This window comes from Rattus norvegicus, chromosome 10, assembly GCF_021556685.1.
Source record: "Rattus norvegicus strain SHRSP/BbbUtx chromosome 10, alternate assembly SHRSP_T2T, whole genome shotgun sequence".
Lineage (NCBI taxonomy): Eukaryota > Metazoa > Chordata > Mammalia > Rodentia > Muridae > Rattus > Rattus norvegicus.
This window is the reverse complement of record NC_141543.1, coordinates 7,188,047-7,201,902: the sequence shown is the minus strand read 5'-3', so window position 1 is coordinate 7,201,902 and position 13,856 is coordinate 7,188,047. Positions and strand designations below refer to the sequence as shown.

The following is a 13,856-nucleotide window of genomic DNA, read 5'->3' as shown; positions in this document are numbered from 1 at the left end:
TTGCAGAGGTTGCCTTTATTTTTGGAAACAAGGAACTAAAGCAATTTATTACACTGTCCCTTGAGAAATCCTTAAACGCAGAACAGGGCTTAAACCTGTTTTCTCCTAAAAGTAACGGGAAGTGCTGACACGCTAAAGTATATACAAGCAGCACTGTATCCTCTTTGAAAGCCTCAATCTCAGTGCGTGAATCCCAAATACTGTGCATGTCCAAATGTACAACACTAAAGGGCTGTGCACAGACTCTGTCGATGGTAGCAGATGAAGGTGCAGTCCATCTGCTCATGCACAGTTCACATCCTTCTCTAATTAGTCTGAGCCCTGAGTCACATTAAACAAGAAAATGAGAAAGAGGGCTAGAGAGATGGCTCAGCGGTTAAGAGCACCGACTGCTCTTCCAGAGGTCCTGAGTTCAATTCCCAGCAACCACATGGTGGCTCACAACCATCTGTAAAGAGATCCGATGCCCTCTTCTGGTATGTCTGAAGATAGCTACAGTGTACTTATATATAATAAATGAATAAATCTTAAGAAAAAACTGATGAAATAAAAATGAAATGGAATATATTTAAAAAAAAAAAAGAAAATGAGAAAGAAAGAGAACCAAAGGGGCGGAACAATGGCTGCCTCTGGCACAGCCTCTGCTTCTGTGCTTTGCGCTCTGCTGTCTTATATTCTACACTGTGAGGAGACTATGATGTAGTCTCAGCTGCAGGTTGTATCTGCTAATGGTGTCAAATAGCTCTCAGTACCCATCATTTATCACCTGCTTGTTTCCAACGTTTGCATAACAATATTCTGGTGGGGTTTTGTGCATAAAGTTAATTCCTCATTCACTAAATTTAAATTTCTAGACAGGAGGGTACCTTGATGGTCTCTGCACCCAGCATGACTGCAAGGTAAAAGGATTATTCTGTGTGTATGCACGGCATCATGGTTTGATGTTGCAACAGGTATGTGAGACCATGAATAACTTTCTGTTCCCTCCATCACGGTGAAAGATTTATTATTGACTCTTTCTGAGGTACTGTGTCTCATGCTCTCTCAGGGCTAACATTCATGATCTTTCCTATTAATTTCTACAAGGAGAATGATTTTGAAATTCTAATTTAAAACTTCTTGTTAAAAAACCCCAAACCCAAATTATGTCAATATAAGTGTTTTGAACTTGCTCTATTTTCATCAAATAAAAAGTGTCTATCTTAATTGCTACTATGAAAGAGGGTAGGTCATCTAATGATTCACCTTGTGTCTGGTGAACATAGCAAATGTTTTGGTATTAAAAGTATCTTAGTTACTTTCCCTTGCTTCCTGAATAGTTGAAGGTAAAAAAATTAAGATTAATATCCAACGCAGAAGATCTTACATATAATAACTTACATAATACTTATATAAAATTTCAGTTTTTCAAATTAAAATGACCAGAATTAAAAATTCACTTTAAAAGTGTATTAATCACAACCAATAGTTAGCATGAGCTGAGCAAGCCAACACGAAGCACAGCTTTGGCTTACCATGAGGAACACTGAGCAATGTGTGTTACAGAACAAGGAGAAAGGACACTGTCTGGGGAACAGGACGGCATGTAGCCAGGGGCCTGATGATGCTGACCAATCAAGCTACAGTGCTGGGTGTAAGAGGACAGGGGGAGCGGAGAACCTAAAAACCAAAACCCAAAGCCAAGCAGTTTCATACAGGCTGGGTGAGCTGGGGTAAGGGCAGATGGAAATGAGATCACACCTCAGAACTGATGATATACTGATGGGAGAGACTGCAGGGCAGTAAGCAGATCTTGGCTTCAGCTTTTCCCAAAGGGCATTGGATTAGTTGAGAGTGAGGTGGTCGGACTCCGGCAGGAATGTGTCATGCATTATTTGAGCAGGTGGAAGTGAGGCCAATTCTACAAAGCAAGACACCCACAGAGACACCATCTCCTGCAGCTGGGTATGGAGGGCCAAGTTGACCCATGTCTAATATTTGTCTATCAAGCAGCTCAGTGGCCAAATGTGATTTGTTACAGGCAAATCATAGCATGAAACATTTATATTGAAGAGGTAAAGTGATAAATTATTCTACTTTCCTTCAAAACAAATGTTTAAAATCGTGATAACTATTAATATTTTTTTTTCTTTTCTTTTTTTCGGAGCCGGGGACCGAACCCAGGGCCTTGCACTTGCTAGGCAAGCGCTCTACCACTGAGCTAAATCCCCAACCCCAACTATTAATATTTTTATTTACACTATTCCTTCAATCATGAAACTGTATAAAACTAGAAAAAAGCCTTCCTCAGAGATTTCCACATTTGTTTTATGTTTTTAATTTCAAATTATGTATCTGTCTGTGAGCAGGTATACATGTGTACTGTTTCTGTGGAGGTCATGGGTGTTGGATCTCTGGTCCTAGATTACAGGCACCCATGTTGAGCCGAACAACATGGGTGCTAGGAGCACTGGCTTCAGGTCCTCTGGTGTGCAGTGTGTGGGATAGCCCTGAGCACTGCCTTCAGGTCCCCTGGTATGCAGTGTGTGGCAAGAAATTACTTCGGGGCTTTCCTCTGAGCCCAGGCCTCAGGAGAAGACTGTGATGCCAGTACCTTGATGTGTCACATTTTTATATAAGAGTTTCCTACTTATTTGTTGAAATTAAAGTGAAGATGCGCATAGTGGGTAGTAGGAAGAATGTGAAATTCATTCCATTTTACCCAGACTTCCTGTCCCGTCACCACTGTGAGAGCCTCAAGCCGTTCGAAAATATCCTCTGAATATTGTTAATAGCACATACAAAGTATGCAAAGAAACACACAGGACAGGGCTGCATTAGTCATGTAGTTTCTGAGTTGGCTTTGAAAAGTGAAATCTAGCTCTTTTTCTTCTTAAAACCTTAGGACTTGTACTTGTACAAGGCTTCTGGTTACTAAAAACAGGTATAGGTAAGAGCCTTATTCAGTTTGGTAGCATCTAACTTTCTAATAGTGGATTCAGCATCCACACAGAATCACATTGCCATCTAAAGATGGTACCAATATACACTGTCAGAAATATAAGATCCTGTCCCCACCATGCTCCATGATATGCACCACCATGTTTTAATAAATTAAAAAACAAAAACTGTCTTCATCTACCTAACTACACTGGTGACCTCATGTTAAATAATATAAACATTCATTGAGTGATAGGAAGACAGCAAGAGTCCTGGGACGGCAGGGCTGGGCTGTGATGTAGTGGAGAAGTTCAGGGAATCTTGGGGTGTCATCTCAATGGTCCAGGGCAGAAACTCTGACAGTACTAACTTTCCCTAATGCCTTAAGAGGTATTTTGAAATGATGTTAGGTGTGAGTTTTAAGTCTGAGTATTTGGTAGACCAGTTACACAGATGTGAGTTGCTCAGGCTGGACCTTAGAAAGCTCATATTTGATATGGAAGCAGAAATGTCAGATGACAATTGGCCTTGTGTGTCCAGGTCTCAGAGACTGGGGACAATGTATTGTTTGAGGCCACAGGCATTTGCTGAGGCAGAGACATAAACAGAAAGCAAAGGAGTTCAGAGCTCAGCTGTCAAGAAAACCAACAATTAAATGTGCACTTGGGGGTCAGATTCAGAGAGAAGAGAGCACGGCTGTCAGAGGAAGGACAAAGTGGGAGACAGAGTGCTACTGTCTCCACGCACACAGGAGATACTCTGCGGATGTTAGGCCACAGGAAGGAGAAGTAGCAAGAAACAGGCAAGGAGTGTGTCCTGGAGGCTGGGGTTGAGCTGACACCCAAGGAAAGCTTTGTGAGGGGAACTCTCTTACAGGGTGCTCAGGGTTTTGGTCTGATAGAGTTAGGAAGTTCTGAAGAGATGGCTTATATTTTCTCCGAGAAGTAGCAAGAAAGGTACAGTGTTGAAAGTGAGGATGATGGCTAGCTGGGAGGTCAGTGGAGAAGGCATAGAATACTCACAGCACAACTGGGAAACTTGAAACATTGCCATGTGTTACTCCAGAGAATAAGGCAGCAGCTAAGGTTATAAGTCAGTCATTGGCCCTGAACTATGCCATTTTTATCAGCCCCCTACCCCCAAAAAGACTGCAGGACACAAAATCAGAACACGTAGGGTCTTTCAAAAGTTCTGTATATGGCACCTTTGTTAAAAAACACAGGTGCATCCTTACAATTCTATTCTTAAGTGAAATGCAAAGAGCTCAGGTATGCAGACACAAATATATGCACACACATTCACAGCAACTATACCCACAACAGCTTAAGTGTTACAAGCATCTGGAAAGTCTAAACTAAATATGGAGTACTATTCAGCTATAGAAAGGAATTATGTATTGATACAGACCATGTGTGGGAGAGAGAGAGGGAGAGAGAGAGAGAGAGAGAGAGAGAGAGAGAGAGAGAGAGAGAGAGAGAGAGAGAGAGAGAGCGCGAGCACTGAAGAGAGAACTCAGTAGTCAGGAGCATTTGCTGCTCTTGCAGAAGACCCCAGTTTAGTTCCTAGCATCCATGTCCACAGTAACCTGTATCTCTGCAGGTACCTGTGCTCACTCTCTTCCTCTTCCTGCTTTCCTTCCCCATCTCTAAATGTGGATGAACCTGGAAAACATGTTATATGAAAGGAGCCAGACACACATGCGACATTATTTCACATATAGGAAATATGCAGAACAGCGATCTAGAGATGGTACTTCTGGCTCCAGGGTCCATGGGGAGGGCATGGCAGCTGCTGACGGTTTGATGCTGCATTTGGAAGTGATGACTATCCTATTGTGCTTATACTGTGTAACATGCTAACTGTACAAAACAGTACAGACTGCCATCCTTTAAAATGGTTGAATGTTAATGTTAAGTGAATTTTACCTTAACACATTTTTAAAAATAGAGAAACATAAAATACACTAAAAAACTAATTTCTCAGGATTCAAATTCCAGTTTCCTACCCCCTCCTGGTTTGTCCCCTTCCCACCAACACAATTCCATTAACCATTAATGGGGTGATCTGTAACCAAAATAGGTAATTTTCTATTTCCTACCACATAGATGACTGTACATTTCCCAAAAAGCGCACCTTTTCTTTGTGTTACTAGCATCTTCTACAATTCTTATTTAAAACCAGCATTTTTTTTCAGTTCACATGGGTAGTTAGAATATATAATTAGCTAAGTCTTCTAAGAAAAGAGTATGATGCCATATTTAAGAACAATAATATTAGAAAGATTTTCTATGGGTCAGTAATTATCCTAGGGCGAATTGTTTCATCTTACTGTGTGAATCTTGGAGTCTGTGTTTTTTGTTTTTTCAAAAAATTAATGATTTTATTTGCATTTTATTAGTTTACTGTGTGGGGCACAGTCCAAGCAGCAGTGGAAATGTACTGCCCCCACCTTGGGGCAATACTCAGGGAGCCATCTATCTCATCAGCCTTGGTGCTGCCTTTTGAGTTGACATTGGTAGGCACAGACACAAATGTAACTGTGTTGCTGTGGACGATAAAGGAGACAAAGAAGGACAGGCTCTGAGCAAGGGTGTGAGGCTGACATGCATGGTGGATCCTGCTCTTACTCCACTAACACTGAATGTCAAATCCATGTGAACCCACAGATCCTCGGATGCTCAAGAAGCCATCAAAGGTTACATTTTCAGGATCTGGTTTGCTCACAGTAAAATAAGGTTCTTCAGTAATTGTTTTAAAAGTAAGGCAAAGAGATGAAAACAAAACAAACAAACAAAAAGGAAAGAAAAAACAATCCCCCAAACCAAAGGAAACCATACCAACCAACCAACCAACCAACCAACCAACCAACCAACCAACCAATAAGCAACCAAACCAAACCAAACTAAACCAAACCAAACCAAACCAAACCAAGCCAAACAGCAGCAGCGTGCCCTGAAAGCTGTGCTGTTTGTACTGACTGAGCACACTTTTACCTCCACTTCCTGTCTGGAACAAAGGCTTCTGTACAGGGGGACAACAGACTCAAGGCTCAGCCATGAGCAAGAACAAACAGCATCTAGACCAGAATTTTTATGACTCTTTTCTGACTAAAACAGGAGCAACACCACCAGATTAACAAAATGCTGTGCAGATTAGTTTCCAAAGAAAGCTGCCTATGGGTGGAGCGGAAAGGAATGCCTTCCTCTTCAGTGTGGCAGTGGATGCCCTGTGCTGCATCGGTACAGGCACACTTGGCTGAGGGAGTCAGTCCACAGCAACCAAGCTGAAATGGGGCTCCTAGGTGCCACTGGTTCCCTGCACTTATCTGCAGTACTGGGGGCAGGAAGACAATGTTTTCACTACTCAGCCCTGGAAATTTACAGGAGCTTTGAGAACTCTGTTTGGCTGCTGCTTCTGTTGCCATGGAAACAGACTGCTAAAAATGGGGCATGTTTCTTTAAACTAAGCATACCATCACACAGATTCTTCACCCCTTTTTGCAGAAGTTGCAAGGAATGTCTGCAAGGAATTGCATGACAATGTGATCAAAGGGGTGGAAGGGCAGAGACCACACTAGCCAAAGCAAAATTCCAGAAAGACATACCCATTGTCTCAATTGGTAAAAAGGCAATCAGAAAAAAAGTCTAACAAGCTCTGAAGAAGCAGACATGTTCGCACACTTGCCTGACGCAAGAGAGACCAGGAAGTTAGAACAGGGTTTGATTTTTTTTTTCCTCTATTTTTTGACTAGCAGAATCATGAGACTCTTTACGTGAAGATTCCTTATCCATATGGCTCCAAGGGTACAGAATGCTTATTTTTCTTGCTTTGGGTGTAATGAAAACCCAGCATTCTAGTGCTATAGTAGAACAGCAGTGGAGGTCTCTTATGGTAGGTTCTTGGTAAACTTTCATTCACTTCTTAATCTTTCTGCAATGACACAGTGTGCAGTTGTTTAGAAGATTCTATAATTTTTTTAGCATAAACATTTAAGGTAGGTGCTCTGAACAAGAACCAACTAGAAACTACACAGGAAAACAGTTTTATTCACTGCTCCAGAACAGTCAGTGCCAGCTGCTCCAGGGAAGTAGCTTGGTTCAGGCTCCCTACCTGCCCACGCTTTTCTCCTTTATTGGGGTCAGGAATGTGGTGAGGTGAGGCCTTCATCTAGTAGTTTCCTTGTAAGAAAGATAGCACAGAACTGGCAGAGAGCCCTCTGACTCATATAAACGTATACATGCATATACTTAAATATGTAGACTCATTGATCTATCCACGTTCATATATGTACAATGTACACGAAGCATAAAAGACACCTAATACTGTTACGATTTACACTATGCTAACAGCACTGCAACTACTCACAATGATCGAGCAGCTCTATGTGGCCGGCCACAAGGGTCACCCAGCTGTCCTTTACACAACTGTTCATCGCATTTCTGGGATTATAATGGCATGGCATGCACAAAGAGAAAGACTGGTGACTGAGGTTTAGATTAAATGATGGACTATTGACTGGTTGTGCTCTTTCCAGTAAATAAGTAAGAAAACATGCAATCTGAGCCATTGAACAAGGATGCTGGAACTTACCACATCCATAAATATCTAGATATGAAATGAATTTATATCAACTAACCAGAAGGTTTATCACCCAGACATGGTAGACAGATAGAGACTGCCTGCCTCTGTGTTCTCTTGCTTCAGTAGCTTAGACAGCAGTGTGGCTCTGCTCCAAGCTCCTGGTACTATGCTGCCAGGGAGGACTTTCACTCAGCAGGCTCCACCAGGAGCTTCCCTGTCAACACCCGTGTCTCATCCCAGCAGCACCATGAGGTGGGTAACAATATTCATTTTTTTTCAGAGAAATTAAATACTTACAGTACAATTACATACAATAAATATACACTATTGTATGTAACTAGCAAGAAACTGAAGTAGAATTAAGCCAGAAATTGCTGTGGTAATTTTCCTTAATGAAATTTTAACTGATAAATGTTTACTAAATATTAGTGTTCTGCTTTTGCTATAGTGCTGACCTCCATTGAAAGTGCTGCTAGAGACACCGCCGGAACCTGAAGGAAACAGACCGGATAAACAGTTCTCTGCACCCAAATCCCGGGGGAGGGAGAGCTAAACCTTCAGAGAGGCGGACGCGCCTGGGAAACCAGAAGAGACTGCACTCTGTGCACATCCAGACACCAGAGGAAAACACCAAACGTCATCTGGAACCCTGGTGCACGGAGGCTCCCGGAAAGAGCGGGGCAGATCTTCCCGGTTGCTGCCACAGCGGAGAGGACTTAGGCAGCACCCCACGAGCAAACTTGAGCCTTGGAACCACAGGTAGGACCAACTTTTCCCCTGCAAGAAACCTGCCTGGTGAACTCAAGACACAGGCCCACAGGAACAGCTGAAGACCTGTAGAGAGGAAAAACTACACGCCTGAAAGCAGAACACTCTGTCCCCATAACTGGCTGAAAGAAAACAGGAAAACAGGTCTACAGCACTCCTGACACACAGGCTTATAGGACAGTCTAGCCACGGTCAGAAATAGCAGAACAAAGTAACACTAGAGATAATCTGATGGCGAGAGGCAAGCGCAGGAACCCAAGCAACAGAAACCAAGACTACATGGCATCATCGGAGCCCAATTCTCCCACCAAAGCAAACACAGAATATCCAAACACACCAGAAAAGCAAGATCTAGTTTCAAAATCATATTTGATCATGATGCTGGAGGACTTCAAGAAAGTCATAAAGAACTCCCTTAGAGAACAAGTAGAAGCCTACAGAGAGGAATCGCAAAAATCCCTGAAAGAATTCCAGGAAAACACAATCAAACAGTTGAAGGAATTAAAAATGGAAATAGAAGCAATCAAGAAAGAACACATGGAAATAACCCTGGACATAGAAAATCAAAAGAAAAGACAAGGAGCTGTAGATACAAGCTTCACCAACAGAATACAAGAGATGGAAGAGAGAATCTCGGGAGCAGAAGATTCCATAGAAATCATTGACTCAACTGTCAAAGATAATGTAAAGCAGAAAAAGCTACTGGTCCAAAACATACAGGAAATCCAGGACTCAATGAGAAGATCAAACCTAAGGATAATAGGTATAGAGGAGAGTGAAGACTCCCAGCTCAAAGGACCAGTAAATATCTTCAACAAAATCATAGAAGAAAACTTCCCTAACCTAAAAAAAGAGATACCCATAGGCATACAAGAAGCCTACAGAACTCCAAATAGATTGGACCAGAAAAGAAACACCTCCCGTCACATAATTGTCAAAACACCAAACGCACAAAATAAAGAAAGAATATTAAAAGCAGTAAGGGAAAAAGGTCAAGTAACATATAAAGGCAGACCTATCAGAATCACACCAGACTTTTCGCCAGAAACTATGAAGGCCAGAAGATCCTGGACAGATGTCATACAGACCCTAAGAGAACACAAATGCCAGCCCAGGTTACTGTATCCTGCAAAACTCTCAATTAACATAGATGGAGAAACCAAGATATTCCATGACAAAACCAAATTTACACAATATCTTTCTACAAATCCAGCACTACAAAGGATAATAAAGGGTAAAGCCCAACATAAGGAGGCAAGCTATACCCTAGAAGAAGCAAGAAACTAATCATCTTGGCAACAAAACAAAGAGAAGAAAAGCACACAAACATAACCTCACATCGAAATATGAATATAACAGGAAGCAATAATCACTATTCCTTAATATCTCTCAACATCAATGGCCTCAACTCCCCAGTAAAAAGACATAGATTAACAAACTGGATACGCAATGAGGACCCTGCATTCTGCTGCCTACAGGAAACATACCTCAGAGACAAAGACAGACACTACCTCAGAGTGAAAGGCTGGAAAAAAACTTTCCAAGCAAATGGTCAGAAGAAGCAAGCTGGAGTAGCCATTCTAATATCAAATAAAATCAATTTTCAATTAAAAGTCATCAAAAAAGATAAGGAAGGACACTTCATATTCATCAAAGGAAAAATCCACCAAGATGAACTCTCAATCCTCATCTTCGGTTGGTTTATATACAAAAGTGCAATTTCTAGGCTTGAAAGTAAAATGATGCTATCTGGTGCTGGATAGAGGAGCCTTATTTTTTATTATGGCAGCTTGCTATTTTTGTAACATGGTGATTTGGTTGAACACAATAAAGTACAGTAGTAACTGAAAAAAAAAGTGCTGCTAATCATTCTGTGTATAGGAAGTCTTGTCTAATCAGAACTATACATGCTAGTAAGAATTCACTGTGTTGCAGGCAGTGACTCTAGAGAAAGGACCTTTAGTAGGTAACGTTAAGTGGGCTTGCTTGCTACTCCTCTCCCTGCGATTTTGGGGAAAGGCTGTGTAACCCCTTGGCAAAGCTTCAGGACAAGAAGAGAGCCCTCAGCAGATGCTCAGCCTCAGGCTTCTGGCCTGCAGAGGGGTAGGCAAAGAAGGTTGTCATTGAAGACATTCAGTGTGAACTTGGATGCCACAAACTCTAAGATGAGCCTTCTTAGTCACTCAGAGCTCCTGCTAAAAAGCAATCGTTAGAAAACGGCTGGAGCCCAAAGCTTTGACCACATCTACATTTTCTTAAAGTTTTTCAAGGAGACTGGTGTTACACTAACCTGGCATGTTAGCATGCACTTTTCTTTTTCCAGGTGAGGAGTCAGGGCAACCTCAGAAGTCTGTGCATACTTCTCAGCTGACTCATCTCAGAGACGGTACCTGCTCTTGAACAGCTTTAAGTTGAGGAAGAGGCTCAGGCCCTGGGGTTTGAAATACAGAGAACTCACACAGCCCCTTCCCTCTGAGACCCTGGAATCTACAAGGGGTGGTTTAGTTTACTTTAGTTTAGTTTTGTAAATAGGAACATTGCTGACACACAGGTCCTTGCAGCACTTTCCTGCATCTGGAATAAAACTAGGGGCTAGGGAAGGGAAGCTGTGCTGTGGTGGCTTAGACCAGGGGCCAACACAGGGTTTCTCAGAGAAGTCCTGCAGGCAGGGTAGGCCCTCAACACTAGAGGATTAGTTTTATTCCAGTGTGCATGGCTGAGCAAGCCTGCAAGTCACCGTGGTGGCTTTTAATACCGTCACAGACTCAGGACTGTTGGGAGGGTAGAGAGGTCAGCTCTGCATCTGCCTCTACCTTAATGGATTACTCAGAAGGCTGGGCCACAGTGCTGCAATGCTGTGGGGGAAAGAGTGCATTTCTGAGGAAGGACTGACAGACTTGGTGACAGATGAGATCAGAAAAGGAATCCAGGATCGCTGGTTCCCTGGTATGTAGAGCAAATACTCATGAAGGACATTTTCCTTGGGTTGGCGTGTGAGTCACTGGTAGAACACCTACTATGCATGTTTAAGACCCTGGGTAAGACAGAGGGACAGCCGTACCTGTGACATATTACTAAATTTCCTTGATGTACTACAAAAATTATGTATAGTTGTGTTTGTATGTGTGCATGCATGGTGTGTGTGGTATGTGATGTGTGTACATGTGTGTGTTATAGCATGAGTATAGAGGCCAGAAAACAGCTTTTGGGGTCAGTTCTCTCCTGCTATCATTTGCGTCCCAGAGATTGAACTCATATGGTCAAGCTCAATGGCACGCAATTTTACCCACTGGCCATCTTGCTTTCTCCATATAAACAAACAAGGCAACAAACAAAACCCCTAATTCCTATGATTATTTGCTTGTAAAATCTGAACCCTACCTGATTACTGTTATATTACTTTAATATTTACTAACATTTATTAATATTAATTTTAGCCAACAGCCCTCTCAAAAATTATTGGGATTGGAGAAGACTTCAGTATAAGTAAACAAGAGAGTTGTCACTTGAGGCAGAGAAATTCTAGCCCTTAAAGCAGACACAAGTTAGCAAGTAACACTAGAGGGACCAGGCTGGTATCTATGTGACTAGAATCAGAAGAACAATTCATAAGTTTCTAAACTTATGATTTTATGATTCAGGTGTTTTAAAAAAATTCTATAGGGTGGTCTTCAAAGAAACAAATACAACTTTCTTAACAGTAAAAACAACAGTGAAATATAATAAGTACCTTTAACAAGTGCCTCTTAATACACAAGGATTGGCATTACTAATAGTCATTTATATATCTATCTTTTACCAAATGTCATGGGATCTACTTAGACTCGAAGGCACTTTTAATAACAAGTCAATCTAAGACATTTGAGTAACCCTGTTTCTCCTGAAGCAACATAGCGGCTGGACAAGAGGCGGTGCTGGCCCAGGTCACGGTCAGCCACATGCTTCACTCACCTTATGCATCTGCAGTTGGTACCAGGGCACACTGAATTTCAGGGTTCAGTTTTTCATAGGGACAACTTATTTTTTTTTTCCTTTTCTTTTTTCGGAGCTGGGGACCAAACCAATGGCCTTAAGCGCTCTACCCCTGAGCTAAATCCCCAACCCCAACTTATTTTCATACAACTCGAACAAGGGAGTCTTCCTAAACAGTTATTTTTCTGGTCTGATTAAATCTAGATATGAGGCAGGAGATCACCCTTGACTTGATACTTAGCTATATCATTTTACTCTCATTCCCTATTATTGAAAATGAGTAAAAATACACAATGTGTTAACTATGTGAACTAAACATGTCAAACTCAGTTCCAGACAGTTCTGGTGAGAGGCGGATCTCATTATCAGTCATATCTCTGAAGTATCTTGTACCCAGCCTCCCATGTAAATAGAAGGACGTGGGTACTATTCCTCTTCATTGTCCGGACAAGGAAACCAAAGTGCAGAGCAGTGAACACGTCCATCCGGGGACACAGAAGTAATGCAGCACCTGGGCTTGAGCCTAAAGCCCTGTCACTCACAGCCCATCTTTGCTCTTTCAATGATGCACTGTGTACTGCACTGCATAAGGCTCAGGATTCTAATTATGTAATCAATCAGCTCACGACCCTTCAACCATGAACACATGTGTGCAGGATGTATGTATGTATGTATGAATGCATAGTGTTAGGAATTGAACCTGGTACTCTTATGTGTATGCCCACATCACATTCCGCTCTTTGCCTGATTTCACAAGCACACTAAGCTGTTTTAAATACATGGCATTAAGAGGAACTGACATTTAAATGTCTTAACTTAAACACTGCAAGAGGAATTTTTTTTTTTTTTTTGGTTCTTTTTTCCGGAGCTGGGGACCTAACCCAGGGCCTTGCGCTTCCTAGGTAAGCGCTCTACCACTGAGCTAAATCCCCAGCCCCTGCAAGAGGAATTCTTAAACTGTTTATCAATGAACGATTTAAAAACTTTAAGCCCCTCTGACCCGGACCACAAGTCTCTATGTGTCCTAAAAACGCACTCGGCACTGACTATCCTCACAATCTACAGTAACAAATGCTGTGCACAGGCAAAGCACACCCATTGTTCAGTTCCCAGCAGCAGTAACTTACATTTCACTCTGCGCTATCTGCTGTGACCTAAGTGTTTTTCCTATCCATTCCCAAAGGCAGTTCAACTCTGGCAGTCTACGGCAATCTCTGACACTCCCTCATCGCATGCCTACAGCCCTGGTATCTGAGAGAAAAGGATGGAAGCACTTGATACTCAGGCAACAGGGCTCCTTACAGGCTGTCTGTCTGTAGGAGGAATAGGAGCTGGGCAGGACAAGAGGGGTTTGCAGACAGAGCTGAGGCTGGGGAAGGAAAAGCCTCCCGGAGAGGACTGAGTGGGCACTGGAATCAGTGACACTCAGGTTTCAAATGTCACTCTGCTCAGACTCTGTGCTTCTTCACCCACAGTCCGTGCTCTCAGCTGTAACAGAGAGTCGTGCTGTGCAAACAGGAACAGCGATTCCAAGGTCTCTGGCCATTTTCCTAATTAGTGTAGTGTTTACTGACAATTATAACCACCGGTAGGCATTCTCAAGGTATTTGCTTGCT

The 13,856-nt window shown here is 42.2% G+C and overlaps 1 protein-coding gene across 3 annotated transcripts in view; it reads right to left on the bottom strand.

Moving 5' to 3' along the window:
* Window positions 1-13,856, bottom strand: part of Mrtfb (myocardin related transcription factor B) — a 165,724-nt gene that overhangs the window by 56,153 nt on the left and 95,715 nt on the right. The gene's annotated exons all lie outside the window — the stretch shown is intronic.